The 21,960-nt window shown below is 32.7% G+C and overlaps 2 long non-coding RNA genes across 2 annotated transcripts; one reads left to right on the top strand and one right to left on the bottom strand.

Moving 5' to 3' along the window:
• The first annotated feature begins 6,977 nt into the window (after positions 1–6,977).
• Positions 6,978–8,215, top strand: LOC134264314 (uncharacterized). The gene is made up of 4 exons (XR_009991492.1): positions 6,978–7,016; positions 7,442–7,505; positions 7,753–7,915; positions 8,145–8,215. It is a non-coding gene; the product is annotated as an uncharacterized LOC134264314 (long non-coding RNA).
• A 9,404-nt stretch (positions 8,216–17,619) lies between these two features.
• Positions 17,620–21,684, bottom strand: LOC134264313 (uncharacterized). Its single transcript, XR_009991491.1, has 4 exons — positions 21,631–21,684; positions 19,139–19,215; positions 17,854–18,016; positions 17,620–17,684 (listed from the first exon to the last, which is right to left on the bottom strand). It is a non-coding gene; the product is annotated as an uncharacterized LOC134264313 (long non-coding RNA).
• Between the last annotated feature and the right edge of the window lie 276 nt (positions 21,685–21,960).

Below are 21,960 nucleotides of genomic sequence, written 5' to 3'. Positions count from 1 at the left end.
TGAGTGTTTCTCATGCAAGTGACAAAAGCTCCAATGGAAGAGTAATTCCAGTCCTTATAGATTGCACTTATTTCAAAGCTTATAGTGAATGTGGATTGATCAAAGATTTAACTTAATGTGTAAATATTGTATTTTTATCATTGCATGTTGATTCTTCAGTGATAATATGAGTATAATGAAAAATAGCAGGAACAAGAAAATAATCATATTCGGTAAACACGATGTGCGGAATATTATAAATATAAAGAAAAGTTAATGATGGAAAAGCCAAAATCATCTCGTAATCTTGCCCTTATATTCTTCAGTCGGTAAAACATCCACCTATGAAAAAGATGTGAAATACCGTGTGGTGTTTCATAAAGATTACTGGGATGTATTGTGTTTACATTTGAATGGAAGTATCTATTATTAATTTTGTTCAAGATGACAAACGGTGAGCTATCTGAAAAAAATATACAAACAAAACAGATGTGTGAACAGGGCATGAGAACGACCCCCAAGAATTGGGTGCCTGGAAGTAGTAAGCATCCCCTGTTGATCGGTCACACTCGCTGTGAGCCCTCTGACTTGAAGAAGTAGACGAAACATTCCGAGATCAAATACAGTGTATAGTATATGATTGATTGTATATTGTATAACGTCCCTCTGGAGAATTTTTCACTCATATGGAGACGCCACCATTTGCCGATGGAGAGCTGCAAATTTTGTCCAATACTCGGCACTCGGGGCCATTGAGCAGGGAGGGATCTTTTTCGTGCCAGCACCTCAGGGGACCTCGGTTTATACGGTCTCATCTGAAGGACCGGTTGTATAGTATAAAAACATAACAATTGGTATGAAACAAGTGAGCCAAATTGTATTGACTGAATTGTTCAAAATGAATCGTTAGGTATTTATTTCTATTTTGAATTTGACCACCGAATGTCCCGTCTACCAATCAATACCTCAAGGAGACTGTGATCGGCCAACATTACTCTTTCTAGGCAAGTGAGTCCACCTTTGGAATTTCCAGGATCAGTGTTTTTCGCCCTCTTCACAAAATTGTATTGCGTATAGATCTGTATTAAATTGATTACTTTTTTACTAGAAAAACACGTCAATGGCAATTAACATCTGAACAAAGTTTAATGATAAACGTATTGACTTTAACTTTTCATTCGTCATATTTCCTTGTAGTAGCAATAGTGGTATCCTTCTCAACTGCATTATGGTCTGATGTCTCTCAGTTAATTCGTTACGCAAGAGCATGCTCTACATATGAACGATTTCGAGCCAAACTATTAACAAACAAATTGATGAAAATTGATATCAGCAATGTCGTTTGAGGAAATCATTTCGCAGGTTTTATGGTCGATGCAATGATTGTGTCAGCAAATCCAATTTATCATTAAGTCAAATGCTGACTGTCGTTTTACACACTATAGTAAGGCCACTATTTACACACTAAAATTGCCTATATTTTTACGTTATTTCCAAATCTTGAAAAGGACCACATGGCGAATGTGATTGGTCGGCAGCTTATTCCTCCATGCCACCTGATCCCACTTGTGATGTTTTTGGAGGTCTGTATTTCCTCTGTTTCTGATTTGTATTGTTGGAATGGACTTTGAGCTTGAATACTGTTCGTTATCTCCATAACTAATTTTTGTTGTCCCCACCTTTTTCATATTGATTACAGAATATATTCATTAAATATTAAACAAGGAACGAAATCTTTTCATGATTTAATGATGAATCATTGGGTTTGTCCGATTTCCCATTCTATCTGAAACAGAAACAAAACTTCTTAAAATTCTAGCATCTATGTATACAGTCATTACCACTGATTATAGCGCAAGAGTAATAGACAGCGTGGTTTGAAATCGTGAAATGATTTTAAGATTTTGCAGACATGGTAAGAGCGTCTTCTCTAGAATTGAGACGTAAGGTCCAGATGTGAAATGTGGAGACAGGTCATTCTGATGAGATCGTATCAACCGAGGTCCCTTGTCACAGCAGGTAAGAAAAAGATCCCTCACTGTTCAATGACCATTAGTGCCGAGTATAGGTCTAAATTTTGTAATTCTCCACCGGCAAGTGGTGGCTTCTCGATATGCGTGAAAAATTCTTGCCAGGTACATCATAAAACAAATAAACAAGCAGGCAATAATTCCGTGGCATTTGAAATAGTTATTCTTTAGACTTCAAATAATTTAATATGGCAACATAGAGAAAAACATCCTAACTCGTAAAATTATTGGATTTTACCTTTCCCATTGTTTTAGCAGCCAACACACCGGCACACTAACCAACCCCTGGACGCCTGGCAGTATCCTCCTCTACAACTGAGCTCGCTCTGACAGTAGTCACTGCACTTCTTGTCGTTGTGAAGGAACAACGGACCATAACAACCATGTCCTGCCATGACGACATGTGTAGAGGCTGGAAAATATTTATAGTCATAAATAATTTTACATTAATTTTCAAGCTTAATTTGTTAGATTATTGGAACTTTAAGTTCCTTGGGCGCCTGTAAACAGCCAGTGGAGGTTTCTTTAGGTCCTGTATCATTCTTTTGTTGGAATGTTCATTTTGAAGAATACCTTTGAGGCTTTGAGGACAGGAATATGTATATTTACATCAGTGGAACTCTTTTTTTCTCTTTATAGAATATAAAAGATATTGTCTGTCGTGTACCGCCAAAATAGGATTTTTTGTGTTTAAAGAAAAGATATTTTATTTGTATACTCAAAAGTTATTAGTGCATAACATCATTGGAATAAAAACTATAGAAAAACATACTAAAGGCAGTTATTTGGAAGAAGATATCGAGTAAAGTTCCTTAGTAAATCAATTTATACCGTAGTTAATTACAGTTAACCTTAGTAAACTATTGGAAATGTTTGCAAGAAGTGTTATATCGGCAGAAGATGCTCACCCCTCCATTGCACCTGACCGTCTGTGTTTGCTCTGTTCCTGTTTTGCATTGTTTAATGGATTATAAGCTGAAATACTTATCGTTGTTTCCATATATTTCATGTATGTTTAACGTAAACTGTATTTATATGATATTACAGGCAACATGTTCTTTTGCAAGATAAAATATTTTATCTTGTTTTTCGATTATAGAAATTTAAAGATCAACTAGTTTTCTTTGAATAAGATTATTAAATTAAATGTATAAAGTACATACCTATCAAGACAACACACAGCACAATAAAAAGGAAGGACTTCATGCTGAAGGTTTGGATTTAGATCTGTGGTTGAAAATACTGATCTCAGAAGATTCAAGTTAAGTTCAAGTAAAGACAGTAACACGAAAATTATAATAAAAAAAGATTATAATCATGAATAATTGCAAGCATTTAATCGAAATAAATCATATTAACATATGGAATCCTATCAAATGCATACCACATTTATTATACAAATTTATAAGCCTAAATTCCTTGAGCTGTTTTCAATTGGAGCTAGTACATTATTTAAAACTTTAAAGTCAACTTTTAACTAGGATAAAAAGGAAAGTGATGAAAATAGAAAAAAATATGAAAAGATTACTCTATCTCCTTTGCTAACTTATTATCTTTAAAAATTAAATATTAGTGTACATACCAAAAATTACTTAGACACTACTAAATAGTGGTGTTGCTTCTGACGTTTCTCAGAGACATATGAGAACGGTGCAATCATACATATTTTATAGCCCCCTCCAGCAGCTGTAAGCTGTTTTGGAAATTGCTTTGTAGCTAATGCTATGATAAATTTCAAATGACATAATTTTAAGTCTGTGATAACATGCATGACAGTATAAGTACCCTACTTGTATTCCATGCTCACATTCTGCATAGGTAACATGTGCTACTAATGCTTTAAAAAAAACGCAGTAGAAAACGACGAATAACAAATATCTAAAAGCTTAATTTTTTTTTACCCTTTTGAATTTTATTTACAAAAAGTTATGAAAAGATACGGAGTATTTCTCATATAATTCGATACGCAAGAGCATGCTGCACCTATGAACAATTTCTAAAACGAGGTAAATTATTGACAAGCAAGTTGATGAAACAAGAATATCAACAGTCTCGTTTAAAGTCATCATTTCGTAAGTTCTATGGTCGATACAATGACCTTGTCAGCAATTAAATTTATCATTGAATCAAATGCTGGCTGACGTTTATTTATACACTGAATTGAAGACGGATTTTTCCGTTATTTCCTGATCATGACAAGGAGCACACGGCGGGTTTGACCGATAAGCAGGGGATGCTCACTCCTCCATGGTACCTGATCCCACCTCTGAAGTTTTGGAGGTCCGTGTTTGCTCTACTCCTATTTTGTATTGTTTTATGGACTTTGAGACTGAATACTGTTCATTATCTCTATATCTTTCATGTACGTGTTTATGGAAACATTTTTTTTTGCAATTAAGTATAATTATACAGAAAGAGAAGTTCTCAAACAAAAAGTGGCAAAATTCCCTTTTTCTTATCTGAAAATGCAGTCTCCTAACCTACAAAAAATTCTTTTGATTAATCATTTTTCTATTTACATCAAAAGATTTCTCTAGCGTAGGTATAAGAAGAAAATTCAAATGACACAACATTGTTTTGCAAAATATCTTATACACAAAACAATCTTTGTGCTCACTAAGATATTGACAGTAGTGAAGGAAAAACTTTCAGACTACTGTGAAACAATATATTCAAGAACTTGTTTGAATCAGATGTGCATACTCAAAAATTCCAAAGAACTTTTAGACACTTTGAAATCACAAAATTTTACCAAAATCAACAGCTTATAAACGTACGACTTTTCAACTTTATACACAACCATTCTCCACGATAAATGAAAGTTAAGACTTTTTGATATCATTGACAGCTGCCTTTTTATAAATTTAGTTACCTGGTCATTGGTCATTAGCAAAATTATTTTGTTAAAACACATTCTGATTGCACGCGCAAGTACTCTGAAGTTAACATCAAAAAGATACTTGAGTTTCTGAAATGACAATATCTATGTGATTTTTGGAGACCAGGTCTTCCAACAATCTATTGGAATTCCCATGGGTACCAATTGCCCTCCGTTATTAGCAGACCTATTCTTGTATTCATATGAAGCAGAATTTGTGCAGAATCTTATACATGGAAAGAAAAAACACTTGCTGTGGCCTTCAACTCGACACATATGGATATATTGACGACGAATTGTCAATTAACAATGATAATTTCCATTCCTACGTAGATACGATATATTTTGGAGAGCTTGAGATAGAATGTACCTCGGAGTCTGACACATCTGTTTCATACTTGGATATTTTACTTGAAAAAAGACGCAAATGGTCATCTAACAACCAAGCTATATGATAAACGGGATGACTTTAAGTTTTCTATCGTCAACTTCCCTTACTTATGCAGCAATATACCCTCATCACCAGGATACGGAGTGTATATATCTCAGTTGATTCGATACTCAAGAGAATGCTCTACGTATGAACAATGTTTTAAACGAGGTAAATTATTGACAAGCAAGTCGATGAAACAAGAATATCAGCAGTCTCAATATACTTTCATCACCTGCATACGGAGTTTATGTATCTCAGTCTATTTGATATCTTTGTTGATTTGATATGCAAGAGCATGTTGTATGTGAAAACAATTTTCAAAACAGGGTAAACTATTGACAAACAAGATGATGAAAGAAGAATATCAGCAGTCTCGTTTAAATTCTTCATTTCGTGAGTTCTATGTTTGATACAATGACCTTGTCAGCAGATACAATTTATCATTGAGTCAAATGCTGACGGACGTTTTTCATAGTAATTGTTCGTCCATTATTTATACATTGAATTGACAACGGATTTTTTTCCGCTATTACCCGATCATGACAAGGAGCACACAGCGGGTGTGACCGTTCAGCAAGGGATACTCACTCCTCTATGGCACCTGATCCCAACTCTGATGTTTTGGATGTCCTAGTTCGCTCTGCTCCTAATTGGTATTGTTTAATGTACTTTTGAGCTTCAACTATTCATTATATCTCCATATATTTCATTCTTTTGTAGGCCAATAAATGGACAAATGGTTACATGTAATCCCAAGTATCACTAAACACAAAGTTTATGTTCATTGTTTGGTCCAAATCGATAGACGCTGAGGATCCATGCATACAGTATTGGATAAAAGTCTTGTTGACCATAAAAAAAGTTTTATATAATTTAACAATAATGTGTTAGTTTATCTTTAGACCACGTGTCTGTAATAAAATATAAACATCTAGTAAAGCAGTAGGTTTTGTACATTCATTCATCCTATTGGACAATTGTTTTCAGTAAGCTACTAAATTTGCAAAATAATAAAAATAGTTGTATAAGGTAGATTCCTCGGACATGGATATCCACCTTTTGTACAAGAACGCGTTTATCCTATTGATCTTTATTAATAAAAGAACATTTGGTGAATTTTGCTATCATATCGTTTAAAAAGTAATGGATAATGCAATACTAGTACATGTATTCTAAAAAAAATCAAACAATAGACAACATTAAGAGGGTTTCATTTTTCTTCCCTCTTGTTTAAAAATAGCCAGAATGATTGTAGATTTAGTACAAATTGTTAGCAAAAGAAATTTCATAAAAATGTTCTTATTTGAATTTTACTTTCCTGTGTGTGTATTTGTTATCATGCATAAAAGGTTATCTTTGATAATCTGTTTTGAATAAAAATCCAAGGAAAAACTTATCATTTAAATTGTTGTTATTAATGACCACGTTAAACAGTTGCTTTTTAAAACTATCAGTTGCATCTGGCACATATTCCGAAAGTGTGCATGAAATAAAGTTTAAGCCCTCTTTCTGTATAAAGTGTTATAACTGTTTTAAAATTATGTAATTTGAAAGGCATAATACCATTGACAACAAAGCCATTTTGCAAAACAGCTTACATCTGTCACAGAAAGTTACTATAAAATAGGTATCTATAACCTGCTCTGATTTGATTCATTTTAGAGGAGCCAGAAGATACACCTCTGAACTATTACTGGTATGATTTAAATGTTGGTTTGCTTATATATTTATTTGCACCTAGAGTGAGCTTCATAAAATATGCCATTAAACCTGTACATTAATTTCTGAGTGTTAGTATAAAAACTATTTTCCATTCACCATAGAGTAAAGCCCAAATATTCAAACTAAAATATGTCTTTTTTTCACGTTGTTCGGTTTTTTTAATTGGAATGTACTGTATTTTTCATAAAATATTTTAAGGATTTATAGTTTCATTATCATATGATTATAATAACAAACGGGATAACTGAGTGGAGAATAAATATGCTTATTAATTTGTATACCATCATTAAAGCATATGTGAACCCTCATTTGATCTCTTGATTATGTGTTTTCATATCTTTTGTTAGGCCTTTACTTTCATTAATTTTATCTACACATCATTTATATTTTCAACCACAGAATAAAATCTAAGACTTCAAGATGAAATCCCTTATTTTGATCGCGTTGTGTGTATGTTTTTTTGGTATGTACGTTATATTTTTTACATCAAATATTACAAAATTATTATTGAAAGAAAGAACTAATGTTACCTAGATTCTTAAAAAGGGAAGAATGCATCTCTATTAAAAAGAAACAAAATCAATTGAATTGAGTACCTTGAAAGAAATAATGGTTTATATACCATATGTATAATGTTAGATACTCATAGCGTTCTTTATACAAAAAAAAAAATAAAATAAAAACATTGTATGAATTTGAATATTTTCTAGCCTCTGCACAAGTTGTCATGGCAGGACACGGGTGTTACTGTTTTTTTTACAAAAACGAAACGTGCAGAAATTATTGCAGAAGTGAACTCAGTTGTAATGACGGAGAATGCGAGAATCATCCGTGTGTTTGCAAGTGTAGTGGTTGCAGAAATTAACTGAAAGGGTAAAACACTAATGATTTAATAAGAATTGATATTGTTTTTCTTTATGGTGCATATTAAAATACCTGGTATGTTATTTAGATATTTTAACTGAAATGAAGAGATAATTTCATTAAAAAATGAAAATATATTTATTCTGATCATCTCACTTCTAAAAAGTATTTTGAATTATATATGCTAATAGATTAGATGCCTGCAATTTTCAAAAAAAAATCCTTATTTCTATTTCAGAAAGAACGCAAAGAAAACTAAATGGCAATTGTCGCAATTAACTACTATAAAATTAAAGCATTCAGCACCAGTTATTCGTTTTTATTCTTATTTTAAAACTTACGAAAGACTGAAAACACGAAATAGTACAAATATATTATTTTATTAAGCATTGAAGGACTTCTCCATGATCCTTACCAGGAAGGCAGAGAAATAGCTTTTGGAATAGCAGACGACAAAATCATCATATATCTTTGGATTCCGAAATTTATTTTTAAAAAATGATTACTAAAACAGCGGGTTTCAATAATTGTAATACCATGCTATTAACTTTCCTCCTACTAAAATATTAATAACAGTAAAGGATCACAGCCAAGACGGACCTCTCAAAACTTATAGGTGGGATAAGGTATCATGGAGGAGTGAGCATGCCTTGCCGACCGGTCACACCCGCCTTGTGCTTGAAATTCTTATTGACTATAGCTATGTAATTTTTAAAGATCAGGGGCCGGGTGTTTAAAGTAGGTATGGGGTAATCGTAATCGTGTAATCGTAATCGATTGTAATGATTACTTTTTTTTCAAGTAATTGACAGTAATCTGTAATCGAAGGTATTTTCGATTACTTGTCATTTTAATTTAATCGATTACAGCTAAAATGTCCAATGTAATTATGATTACTTTTTCGATTACTTTCAAATAATTTCTACATATGCAATATAAACTTTATACATGAAAGATAATTTGGAGAATCATTAATTTTCCAGTTAGTCACACACAAATATTATATATAAACAACGTGTGTGTTGAAATTTAACTTTTATAATCATAACGTGAATAATGTTCACAATAGAATTTGCAAGATAGCCATGCTGGTCTAGTCTTTTTCATATTTTCGATGGTGATAAACTTTGTCTGCCAACAGAAAATAATATAGCAAAAGTAAATGCAAATTTTTATGAAATATAACGTACATTGTACTAGCTAGGACCTAATGGAAAAATAAGAGGACTATGCATATAACATTTGCCACTGTTTTAAACTTACAACATTAGTTCCACGTTTTCATTCAAGATTTACATTGTACTTGTTTTATCAATGACTGTATTTTGAAAGAGAGTGGGTATTAAGTGTCACTGTGTTTATTTTGGCTAATTGGCTGGAACATCTCTAACAGCAGATAATGAGGTGTGATCTATAAACTACATGTTATTTTCAAATTAATAATTCTACCGCAGACTAACAATCTTATATAGAACAATTGATAGCTATCAAAACAATTATTTCAATATAGAAAGAAAAAGTGCTATTAGTATACTTAAAGGTGCATTGAGTTGACATGTTCATTGCCAAGAGCTCTAAATATTTTTTTCAGAATAACTCAAACAAAGGGGTTATTGTATATTATGTGTACTACCAACATGCAGAATGCCCAAGTACTTATAGATCACAGTTAATATTGTAAAAATACTGCAACAATCAAAAGTTTTGATATGGAGGTTCAAATCATAACTGTATGAATACATTCAAATTTTAGAGGATATCATCAAAATCACTACATAATATTTAAATATTTTTTCTGCTTTGATATTTGAGGATGGAAAAAATTGAAAGCAATCGACTATTAATTTATTACATTGTCTAAAGTTCTAAGTAATTAATTACAATAGATTAAAGGACAAACTGACTGTACTCGATTATTAATCGACAGGTCAGTGCAGTATACTAGTGTTTTCCCGCGGTTCGTAGTATAGCGGGAAAACATTGTATGATAGGAACATATTTTATTGGATATGCCTGTTTATGGTAGGCGTGGCCAAAGGAAGGCCAATGATAATGCAGTATTTTGCGAGGTGTTGGATCATTCTAAGCTAGTGCTCCGCAGAACACACACGTGTTTTTTTATATTTATATTCAAATGAATCGGTTGGGATAGTTTACGCTTCATAAACCCCGAATCGGTTTATAAAAAATCGACTTCGACCGAATACGTAATATCGCGAGAACCTCACAGTTATATAACTTACTACCGCTCTTTTGCGGGGGAGTCGAGATGTTTCTGAATCTCGCAAGATTTCTCGGGCACATGGCATTGTTTACAGTAGTGACTATCGAATAATTCGAACGATTTTATGTCGAAAGCACGATGTATTGCCAAGGATTGAACTCCAAATAGTAGATTGTCAAATAAGGAAAGTTTAGAATATTTTATCAGGTTTAAAATGTGACGATTTTCAATGAAAATTAAATGAGAAAACTCCGCTTAGTTAAAAATATCGTTTATTAGCTCCTCTCAGAAATTGACAAATTAATATGGCTGATTCGGTGATTGTTTAGCAAGATATTCTACCAGGATTTTTTATTATCTGTCCTTATAAATTCTACAATTATAAATTCTGATCGATCTTCCATTGTATGCAATATCACAGTTGCCCTGATCCAACAGACGTTTCCCACCTCCTTTGCGAAAGAGTTACACTAAGTTAAGTAATCGCGATATCAAGTATTCAAATAATTTCGATAATTCAAATCAAACATTAATCTGCTCTATGCAAAAAACATATCTACTAGAAGTGTGGTCTGGAGTGTCGGGTCCTAATAAATCTCTTACAAGTTTGGTTGATTGATGTCGCTAATTTTCACAATTCATATTTTGCGTCAGCCATGATTTGACGTGAACCCAAGTGAAATACTGTTACGACACCTAGACTGGCTTGCCTGTCTGATCCTCGATTTCGTACTGCCAGTCTAGGAACAGCGAATTTGTTTTACAGAGACAAGCGTCTGGATGATCGAGACTACAAATAATGACGAAAAAGTAGTAGCATATAATGAAAAGTAGTATTATGAAAAGTAGTATAATGAAAAGTAGTGTAATGAAAAGTAGTATAAAGAAAAGTAGTATAATGAAAAGTAGATATTGAAAAGTAGTATAAAGAAAGGTAGTATAATGAAAAGTATTAGCATATAATGACAAATTACCATCATATAATGACAAATTACCATCATATAATGACAAAGTACCAGCATATAATGACAAAATACCATCATATAATGACAAAGTACCATCATATAATAACAAAATACCATCATATAATGACAAAGTACCAGCATATAATGTAAGTTCTACACATAAGACAGTTACGGCGTTCCATACATCTGTGAGATATTTGGATATGGTATTTTACGTGAAAAGGACGTTAATAGTAACCTACAAGTATATCCTGATTACCTGCATATTGGGTTAATGCTTCTAAGGATCGATATGCAAGAGCATGCTCTACATATGAATACGTTTGAACAAATTCTAAATGAGGCAAACTATTGACCAAGAAATTGATGAAATATGGATATTAACAGTCTATTTTGAAGTCATTATTACGAAACATGTTTTCAATACAATGATCTTGTCAGTACTTAAAACATATTCTTACTAGTTTCAATCTCTCAAAGCATGCCTGTTTCAATTTACACATGTCTTAGGTCTTTGTAGTCATGACCAGAAACCTTCAGCATACTCATCCGTAACATTATCTCAAAGACACTGAGGATTATCATTTCCCATGATATACTATTATCTAAATATTTTACAATCTTCCTTTGGGTGTTTTCATCCGTTTTTGGAATAGAAAGATCTCACAATATCTAAGTTATTGCAAATATAGGTGAAGGAAAAGTTCTGTATACTTTCTTTTCTTCAAAGTCTGATTTATTTTTATAAGCTTATTTGTTGGTGTGTTGTTATGTGCAGAAAATTACTCTGAGGACCTGTATTTGAACTTACTCTTCAGGGAATCTGCTTATATTTCCCTAGTGCAATTTGAACATAAAAGATATCATTGGTAGTCCTTCATTTTGGAGTATGTACATGTTTTATATTACCACTTGAAATATATGATCATGACAAGGGCACATGGTGGATATGACCGGTAGACATGGGATGCTCACTCCACTCTGGCACCTGATTCCACCTCTGAAGTTTGGAGGTCCGTGTTTGTTCTGCTCAATTTTGTATTGTTTTATGGATTTTTGATCTTGATTGCTGTTCGTTATTTCTATATGTTTCATGAAAACTAATAAAACATGGTTGCAGCCCTTTCTTCTCTTCATCATAATAAAATGACACCTTGTTCTTTGATTCCATATTTTTATTTTTGATATTACTTTCGGATATGAAAAGTGGCATCTTTGATCATCCATCAAGCAAGTTTATCAAACTTGTCTTCTGTTTTGATTAAACACTTGGTTTTAAATAAACGGAAGACAAATCTACCATCTTTTCTATAAGACACTTGTAATGAATTAAGGAACCTTTCTGATAGAAATATTATTATTTTTCCCTTTGTTAGAATTGTATAAAATCCTATGATGAAGAAATGCTTAAGGTCTCAACAATGTCTTTTAGTGTAAATCTAAAATGTTCAGATATCATGTAGCACACAGCATCGATATTTTGTGGTGTCCCCACAAATTTCAATAGACCAGTTTCACTATTATATTTCAAAACTCCTTTTATTCCTTTTGTTTTATTGAATTCATGTGAAAATAATACAGCGTTAAATGTTATTCTCTAAACATATTACAATGATATCTTTAATATGGGTCCTTCAGCAATTTATACGAAAAGTACAGATTTCATAAAGTCTTGGGAGAGAACACTTATATTTTTCTCCTCAGTGTAGTGACCATGCTTACTTAAAATGGAATTTCTAGGCGAGAAAAATAGACAAAACCATGCTGTTTTCTGTGATTAGGGGATCTTTGATAAAAATTTTCAAAGATGAAAGAATAACGTAAATAAAATTAAATTAATTACGATATACAGTATATTGCAACACTTATTGAACGATCCTTGTAGGTCCCTTTGAGAATTGGTTATTTATGTCTTCGTGATCAAACGTAAAGGATTTAAAATCCTACCCCTTATTTTGATGACTGCTATTCCCTATACAAAAGTCACAATATATACATCACACATAACAATATATGAAACATATGGAAATAATGAACAGAATTCAAGATCAAAGGTCCATAAAACAATACAAAACAGGAGCAGAGCAAACACGGACCTCCAAAACATCAGAGGTAGGATCAGGTGCCATGGAGGAGTGAGCATCCCCTGCCTACTGGTTACACCCGCCGTGTGCTCCTTGTCATAATTAGGAAATAACGGAAAAATCCCTCGTCAATTCAGTGTATAAATAATGGACTAATAATAAGTATGAAAAACGCCAGTCAGCATTTGACTCAATGATACGTTGTACATGTATTTTCTGACAAGGTCATTGTATCGACCATAGAATTACAAAATGATGACTTTAAACGAGACAGCTGAAATTCTTGTTTCATCAACTTGTTTGTCAATAATTTACCTTGTTTTAGAAATTGTTCATACGTAGGGCATGCTCTTTCGTATCGAATCAACTGAGATATATACACTCTGTATGCAGGTGATGAAGGTATATTGCTGCATAAGTAAGGGAAGTTAACTAAAGAAAAGTCATCACGTTTATCATAGAGCTTGGTTGTCAGATTACCATTAACGTCTTTTCAAGTAAAATATCCAAAAATGAAACAGATGTGTCAGACTCCGTGGTATCTTTTATCTCAAGCTTTCTAAGATATATCGTATCGACACAACAAGAGGCCCACGGGCCTTATAGGTCACCTGAGTATCATGTAACAACTTTCCAACAATTGAATTTGGATCGAATTTTAAAATAGAGGCCATGAAATTCCCAATTTTGAAAGAGGTACCATTCCTTATCATAATTATAAACTTAGCATGCTTACTCTATTTACTTAATACTCAGAGGTAGATCAGATTGACAATTAAAAAGAAAATGCACTTCCACTTTATAACCAGTTGTGCACCCCACCCCAAAGGAAGCACTGACCCCGGAGCCACATATTTCAAAATTTTGGAAATTTTATCATAGTTTTTAAAAAAATTTTGGAAATTTTATCACAGATTTTATTTCATCATATATGGCTGATTAATATCAAAGAGCAGATTTCAAAGCATTAATTCATTTTCGGACGATGTAACCCCCCCCCCCCCCTTCCGGTAGCCCTGACACTGGGGGCATGAAATTAACCATTTTGCTAGATGCACCTTTCTTCCTCAGAAATATAAGTACTTGGATCATTAGCATAATACCCAGGAGCATAGGAAAAGATTTTCAATGAATTAATGTATTTTCACTACATAATCAAAGGAGCCCTCCCCCCCCATCTACACCGAATGGCAAAAACCCTGACACTGGGGCCATGAAATTCACAAATTTGGTTGAGGCATTATAACTTCACACTAAATAAGTTTATTTAATACCCACGAGCAGAGAAGAAGATTTTAAAAGACTTAATGCATTTTCACAATATCTTCAATAGAGCCCCACCCTAACACTAGAACTCTTGACCCTGGGACCATTAAATTCATAATTTTGAAAGAGGCACTCTTACTCATCATAACTATACACTTAATTAGTTTATTTAATACCAAGGAGCAGAGGAGAAGATTTTGAAAGAATTAATGCATTTTCATTATATAATCAATAAAGCCCCGCCCTAACACCAGAACCCTTAATCCTGGGGCCATAAAATTCACAATTTTGGTAGAGGCACTCTTACTCATCATAACTATGTACTTAGTTAGTTTATTTAATAGCCATTCTCTGTAACCACTTAAACTTCGCTGCCACGCATGGTCACCGATTTTGATGAAACTTCACCCATGCTTAGTACTTGACACCAGAAACAAATATCAAACAAAATTTCGTTGCTATGTGTCTCGGTTGCTATGGCAACAGCCGGAAAAGTTTGAAAAATCGAGATTTTTTAGCCACTTTAAATCTTGACTGTGGCTTAATAAAAACTAGAAAAAGCAAACAAACCATTCTCACAAAAAACATGACACCTTGATGTCACTTATACTGTAAAGAAACTGTTTAGAATATATCTCTAAGTAAATGGTAACCAAGGGTACATTTGGAATACATTTAAAATGCTGAAATATGCTGAAAAACACTCAGTATTCACTAATGGTAGGTGTTACATGCTCAAACTCAATCAACGACTTAAGAAAAACAATGAAAATGTTTGACCTTCAGTATATAAGTATAAACAATATTATTCTATAAATAACTTTTATGGTTGCTATGGTAACACAGTATAACCATGCAAAATCAGTAACTAAGATTGGGTTAATGCTACTGTCTTGAGGAAAAACATGAAAATTCAAGACTGGCAAATATGCATCCTTAGTACCTTGCAACACCAAAACCATAAGAAAAATTGGGTATAATTGCTACTTTGCAGTGTTACCATGGAAACAAAGTACCAGTGCTTAAAAGTGAATTATTTTTCGCTGCATTAAGAATTAAATTGCTATTTAATCAAGAAAGAAATTAAAGGACTAAGCTTGAATAGTACTTATCTGTTACAACTGAAGTTGAATATCATATATTGATAAAATTTGATGAAGAAAACAACACTGTTGCTATGGTTACCAAGAAGGGAAAATGTTCGATTTTGTGAACTTTATATCAATATTAAACCCTGTGTGCCAACTTCTTGCATCCACTTAGAGATTGGATGATAGTCAAAATTAAAAGTCAGGTTAGCTGTTGATAAATATCAATCAGAAAAGTTTTGGGAATCTACATTTAAGGGTACGTATCCAAGGAAAGAAAATATTTTTCAGGTTTTTAAGCATATATTTTCTGCTTATTTCCATAGCAACGCTCTATTTAAAGAATTTAATCTGAATTTTTTCAAATGGGAAAACTAGGAGCAAACCAACATCTTTAAAAATTGATCATTAGTTATGAGGAAATGTGCTTTTTTTTAAAAGATAGGATCAGATTTAAACATACAGAGTGTTACTTTGAAGGCTCTCTGTGGTATAAAAACCTTGGCAACCATTGTCAACCAAAATGAAATATCATATTTTGTTCTTGGTATATGTTTCAAGGCTCTTTTTTCTATTATTTGGTCACATTTCATCCTATAATTGCTTTTTATTTTCACGTGTATGACTTTATAAAATTCAATGAATATTTTTTTTTACTTTTGAATACTTTGTTACCATAGTAACGTATGTAATAGTTGATTTACCAAACATGTTTATCATGCATTTGAGACATCTGACCTTCAACTTTTGGAAACAGTCATTGCCAATTGTTTGCTTTGCCGCAAATGTTAACTATGGGGCTCTAAACATGTTAAAAAATGCCATTTTTCGTACTTTAAGACATGTTGCCATGGTAACTATAAAACGTAGCAACCAATTTTTGCCTGATTTCAGTTTAGGGTATCAATGACTTTTATCATAGAGAGTTTGGAGAAATTCTGAGACTATGCGTGCCACAGCTCCTATATAAAATTTCAAATCATTACAGAGAATGGCTCTTAATATCCGGGAGCAGAGAAGAAGATTTTAAAAGAATTAATGCTTTTTCACAATATATTCAATAGAGCCCCGCCCTAACACCAGAACCCCTGACCCTGGGGCCATAAAATTCACAATTTTGAGAGAGGCACTCTTACTCATCATAACTATGTTCTTAGTTAGTTTATTTAAATCCCAGGAGCAGAGAAGAAGATTTTGAAAGAATTAATGCATTTTCATTTTATAATCAATAGAGCCCCGCCCTAACACCAGAACCCCTGACCCTGGGGCCATAAAATTCACAATTTTGGTAGAGGCACTCTTACTCATCATAACTATGTACTTAGTAAGTTTATTTAATACCCAGGAGCAAAGAAGATGATTTTTAAAGAAATAATGCATTTTCACTATATAATCAATAGAATCCCGCCCTAACACTAGAACCCCTGACCCTGGGGACATGAATTTCACAATTTTGGTAGAGGACTCAATGGTTATTACATTCATGCTAACAGTTTGACTGCTTGATGTCCAGGAGTAAAGAAGAAGATTTTTAAAGATTGCATTAATTTTAGAGGTTTTGGCCCCACCCCTCAGGCCCCAGGGGGACAGGGACCATGAAATTTAAAATTGCTGTTTCCCTTAACCCATAGATGCTCTATGCCAAATTTGGTGAAAATTGGTTGAGTGGTTCCAGAGAAGAAGCTGAAAATGTTCAAATGTTAACACACGACGAACGACGCACGACGCACGGCGACGGACGAAAACGGATAGCAATAGAAATAAAAATTCTTAATTACCATTCTTAATTGACAGTACGTCGTCTAAATATCTAAATGTCGAGTTGAAGACCTCATCTAGTGCTTTCTTCTTTTCACGCATAAGATTTTGCACAAATTCTGCATCATACATCATTATACATCACGAAGAAAAAAGGCACTGTTTTTCGCACCAATGACCCTTCAGTTCTTTTCTAACTGGTCGTTCTAATGCTGTTTCATTATCGTGATTAAAAAGATTTTTTTAGATATCTTTCTTAATTACTAAGCCCCTAAATATGTCTTCCGGGTCTATATCATTCATTTAAGTCAGGTTATTAATTAACAAATGATGCTTTAATAGTTTAATAGAAATTCATTTGGCATATGTTATGTTGTCTGGTTTATTTTCTTCCTGAAATAGAAGTAAGCTTGCATTGCAAATATATATTTCGAAATCTTTTCTCAGAAGCGAGGATATCATATAGAAGCATTTTAAGCTTTTTTTCAATTTAATTTTTAATTACATGATAAGGTATCATAAAGGAAGACAAAATCAGTTTATTTTATCAATAGTGTTTTACCTGTCCAGTTACTTTTAACAACCAACACACTTGCAGACACACCAGGCCGACCCACAATACCCCCCTCTACAGCTGAGTTCGCCCTGGCAGTAATCACTGCATGTTTTGTCGTTATGATACACACAATAACATCCATGTCCCGCCATGGCAACTTGGGTCGAGGCTAGAAAATCGTATATTATACAGTTATTGACTGGGTATGAGGACAATATATGATTTGTTGGATCTGGTTGTGAAAATGTTGTTCGAAACCACAATGAACAAATAATGTGTTGCCCAAATTCCAGTCTATAACTGTTTCGTTAGATCTTTTTTTCTGATAAAACATTGAATAATGACAATTATATAGATTTATCAATATATAAACAATGACTTTATGAATATGAAAATGTTTGTCTTTATAACAAAATGAGACTATGGTAGCATATTTCTGCCCCATAAACGCAAGATGAATTATGTAAACATACAACGTGATAATGTAGACATGCGATATATTTATATCAATATTCACAATAATTATGTTGACGTGCAACTTTCCAAACTTATAAGAAAATATTATTTAAATACGGATACTTTTCTAAATTACGACAGTATTCATGCGACCTATCAATGTTAACATGCAAGATAACATTCTGTAGACATGAGACTTACAACTTGTTAACTTGAAAGATACTTATCTTCACATACAAGATACTTATGTCAACATGCGACTTATTTATGTTAACGTGCGAGTTTATAATATCAAGAGCTTTTTTTTCTTGCATGTTGACTTACTTTATCATGCATGAAGGGAGCAGAAATATGCCACCATATGATAAACTAGCAGATAATAAAAAGAATCTTAAAGTTATGACATCACGGAATATATCTGTCACAACGGATAATTTTCTTTAGTTCTGAACTTTGGTTTCGTGACATATTTCTGCAAGCATATTTTTAGTGAAATAATAATTTTATGATAATTGCTTTTCATTATCTGCTGTTGGACGGTGACATATGGTGGCGTCTCTTTCTGAATGAAAAATTCTCAAGAAAGTTGTTCAACAACAAACAAACGTATGAACTATGAATTTCAATTTCTTATACTTTGTTTTCTGTTATTCTTGAGTGTTAAAGGCGAAAATGACGAACAGCGACAAATTTCACAAATCCAGCAAATAAAACAAAATTACAAAAGGCCACAAACTGAGAATGTGAATGATAAACAGTCCTGTTTTCCGATTCAACGGTTAAAAAACATTCCCTTCAAGATATTCAGCTTTGCTTTTTGAGATACAATACATACCTATCAAGACCACACACAGCACGATTAAAAGGAAGGATTTCATCTTGAAGGTTTGGATCTCTGTGGCAAATACTGATCTGAGATGATTAAGATATAGAAAATGACGAATAAGGAGAACAAAATGCATATATTGAAACAATTAAAAACAAAAATGGACTTAGATATCAAAATTTTTCTTATTATGCTCACTCCTCCATGGCACCTCATATTGTTTGGAGATCCATGCCTGATCCGCTTCTATTTTGTAATGTTTAATTGACTTTTGAGCTCGAATACTGTTTGTTAACATCTCAAATTTCATGATATAAATTGAGTTACCGAACAGTATTCAAACTCTAACGTCCATATAACAATACTAAAGCAGACCAAACACGGACCTCCAAGGACTTTCACGTGTCAAATTAAAATATTTAGCCATGGGTTTAAGGTATTTTAGAGATTTCAAAAAATCAGAGTTAGGGAAAGTGTCAAATAAAGCCAGAAGATGCCTCATCATATTTCATTTTTGTCCTCTTAATATGCCCGGGAACTAAACTGTTGATATAACAGGGAAAAGCTTTCAATATACTTCCATTTCAGGTTTTTTACCTATAACAAAGGAATGAAAAGTTACACTATAAATTCAAAACAGATGGTTAAATTGAATGTAAAATATATAAATACAGTCTAAATGTAGATTCGAGAATGTCCTATAAAAAGCCTCGACTTTTTTTTTTTTTTACAGTATATGATAAGCACATGTGCGACTTTTTCTTGTAATGACTTTTCAATCGTCAACTTTCCTAACTTATGCAGCAATATTCCTTTATCACCTGTTAACAGGCTTCATGTCTCTTGGTTGGTTCGATATGCAACTTTATACTCTACGTAGGATCAATTTCTGAGACGAAGAAAGTTATTGACAAATAAGTTGATGAAACAAGAATATAAGCATTCGCATTTAAAGTCATAGTTTTGTAAGTTTCATGGTCGATATAATGATCTTGTCAGAAAATACAGTCTATCATTAAGTTAAATGCTGATTGACATTTTTAATACATTTGTTTGGTCATTACTTTTACATCGAATTGTCGAAACTTTTCTCTCGTTATTTTCCCGATCATGACAAGGAACATACGGCTGGTTAGATCAGTCAGCAGAATGATCAATCATCTATGTATAGCTGACACTTTCCACCTCTGATGTTTTAAAGGTACGTGTTTGTTCTGCTCCGAAATTTGTATTGTTTATTGGACTTTTGAGCTTGAATACTATTCATTATCTCATATTTCACCTAGAAACATAGTTAAATTGATTACCCAGGTGTTTTACTACCTTAATGAGTAAAAATACAGTGAAATAATGTTCATACGAGGGTTGATCCAAAAGTAATGTCACAACTTCGATAAAATTGCTACTAGTTGACGTAAATTAACAAAATGTATAGAAGTTAATATATATATTTCAAATCAGTCCTTAAAAATTGAATTTAAAATTAATTTTACTTTTCAAAATATCGAATTTTATACAAAGGTGCGATTATGGTAGTCGCCGCACCTAAATAACGTCATATGACAGATATACGTATGCACCGTCATACACTTACACATTTTTTTTTTCGTTTCATTAAAAATGTTTGAGATTCACAAATACAATCACATATTTCACTTTCTTTAAGAATAATTGGCAGTAATTGTACATTCACTTTATCTATATATAATTTAGTACTCTATCGAAATTCCTTGAACAGTACCATAAGACAAACTTAATTTTTTTTCATATCGCTCAAACCGTGACGCATCTTTATTGACAACGTCAAACACCATTAAAACGTTTCCGTCCGACCACCCATCTTCCGGTCTTTCTGTCCTCAGCTGATCATTCAATGACCCATGACCCACCAAAAATCGCTGAAACCATCTAAAAAAAGTCTTTCATGTACATTATTTCCCTTGTGAGTCTGATTAATCATCGTAACTGTCTTTACTGGCGATTTCCGGATTTGAAGGGAAAATGCATTGCAGATCGTTTCGGCGTTTTATGTCTTTTTGACATTTCATTTGTTCAATACCACAGATATATACAACGATGTTTATGATCAAAAATGCAATGACGTAATTTAAGTTTTAAATAAATATTAGAAAATGTCGTAAATTTTGTCTTTTAAAATATTGTGCGATTAGACACTTTTAAGATAAGTTTAAATGTGTCTGTTCTTTTTCATTCTAACAATATATACTTTTTAAAAACGTGACGTTTAGTTGTGACGTAGCGACAACCCTTATGTTTAATGTTTTAAACGTCTATAAAATGAATTCAACTAAACATTATTAAATGAAAATTTCAATCTTAATTAAATTTATATTTATGCATCTTTTGGTACATTATATTTGATAATACGACGCCGAATATTAAACATTGACATTACTTTTGGATCAACCCTCCTATCAAAAGAAATACTAGATTTGTTTACTGTAAAGTTTGAGGAACTCGTTAATGTAAAATATACATACCAGCAATTATTTGAGCAGTTGCAGAGGTGTTGCTTCTGACGATTCTCAAATGAGACAAATTTGAATGTACAGGGCTGTTTAGTTTATAGTTTTCTACTGTAACAGATGTAAGCTGTTTTGAAAATTGAATTGTCGCCGCTGGTGTAATGACTTTCAAATTACATAACTTTAAAAATGTAATTAATTTTCTGACAGAAAGAGAATAGCTGACATGGGGATTTTTAAAAAAACGATTGCTGTTTAAAACGATGAGTAACATTAATAATTTACATGTACATACCTTGGCTTTTTTCCCTTTGTAAACTGATTCACAGAGTTACCAATATAATT

This window comes from Saccostrea cucullata, unplaced genomic scaffold (assembly GCF_032062105.1).
Source record: "Saccostrea cucullata isolate Sc308-1 unplaced genomic scaffold, CSIRO_AGI_Scuc_v1 ctg10996, whole genome shotgun sequence".
Taxonomy (NCBI): domain Eukaryota; kingdom Metazoa; phylum Mollusca; class Bivalvia; order Ostreida; family Ostreidae; genus Saccostrea; species Saccostrea cuccullata.
The sequence above is the reverse complement of the archived record's forward strand: the minus strand, read 5'-3'. Positions and strand labels throughout refer to the sequence as shown.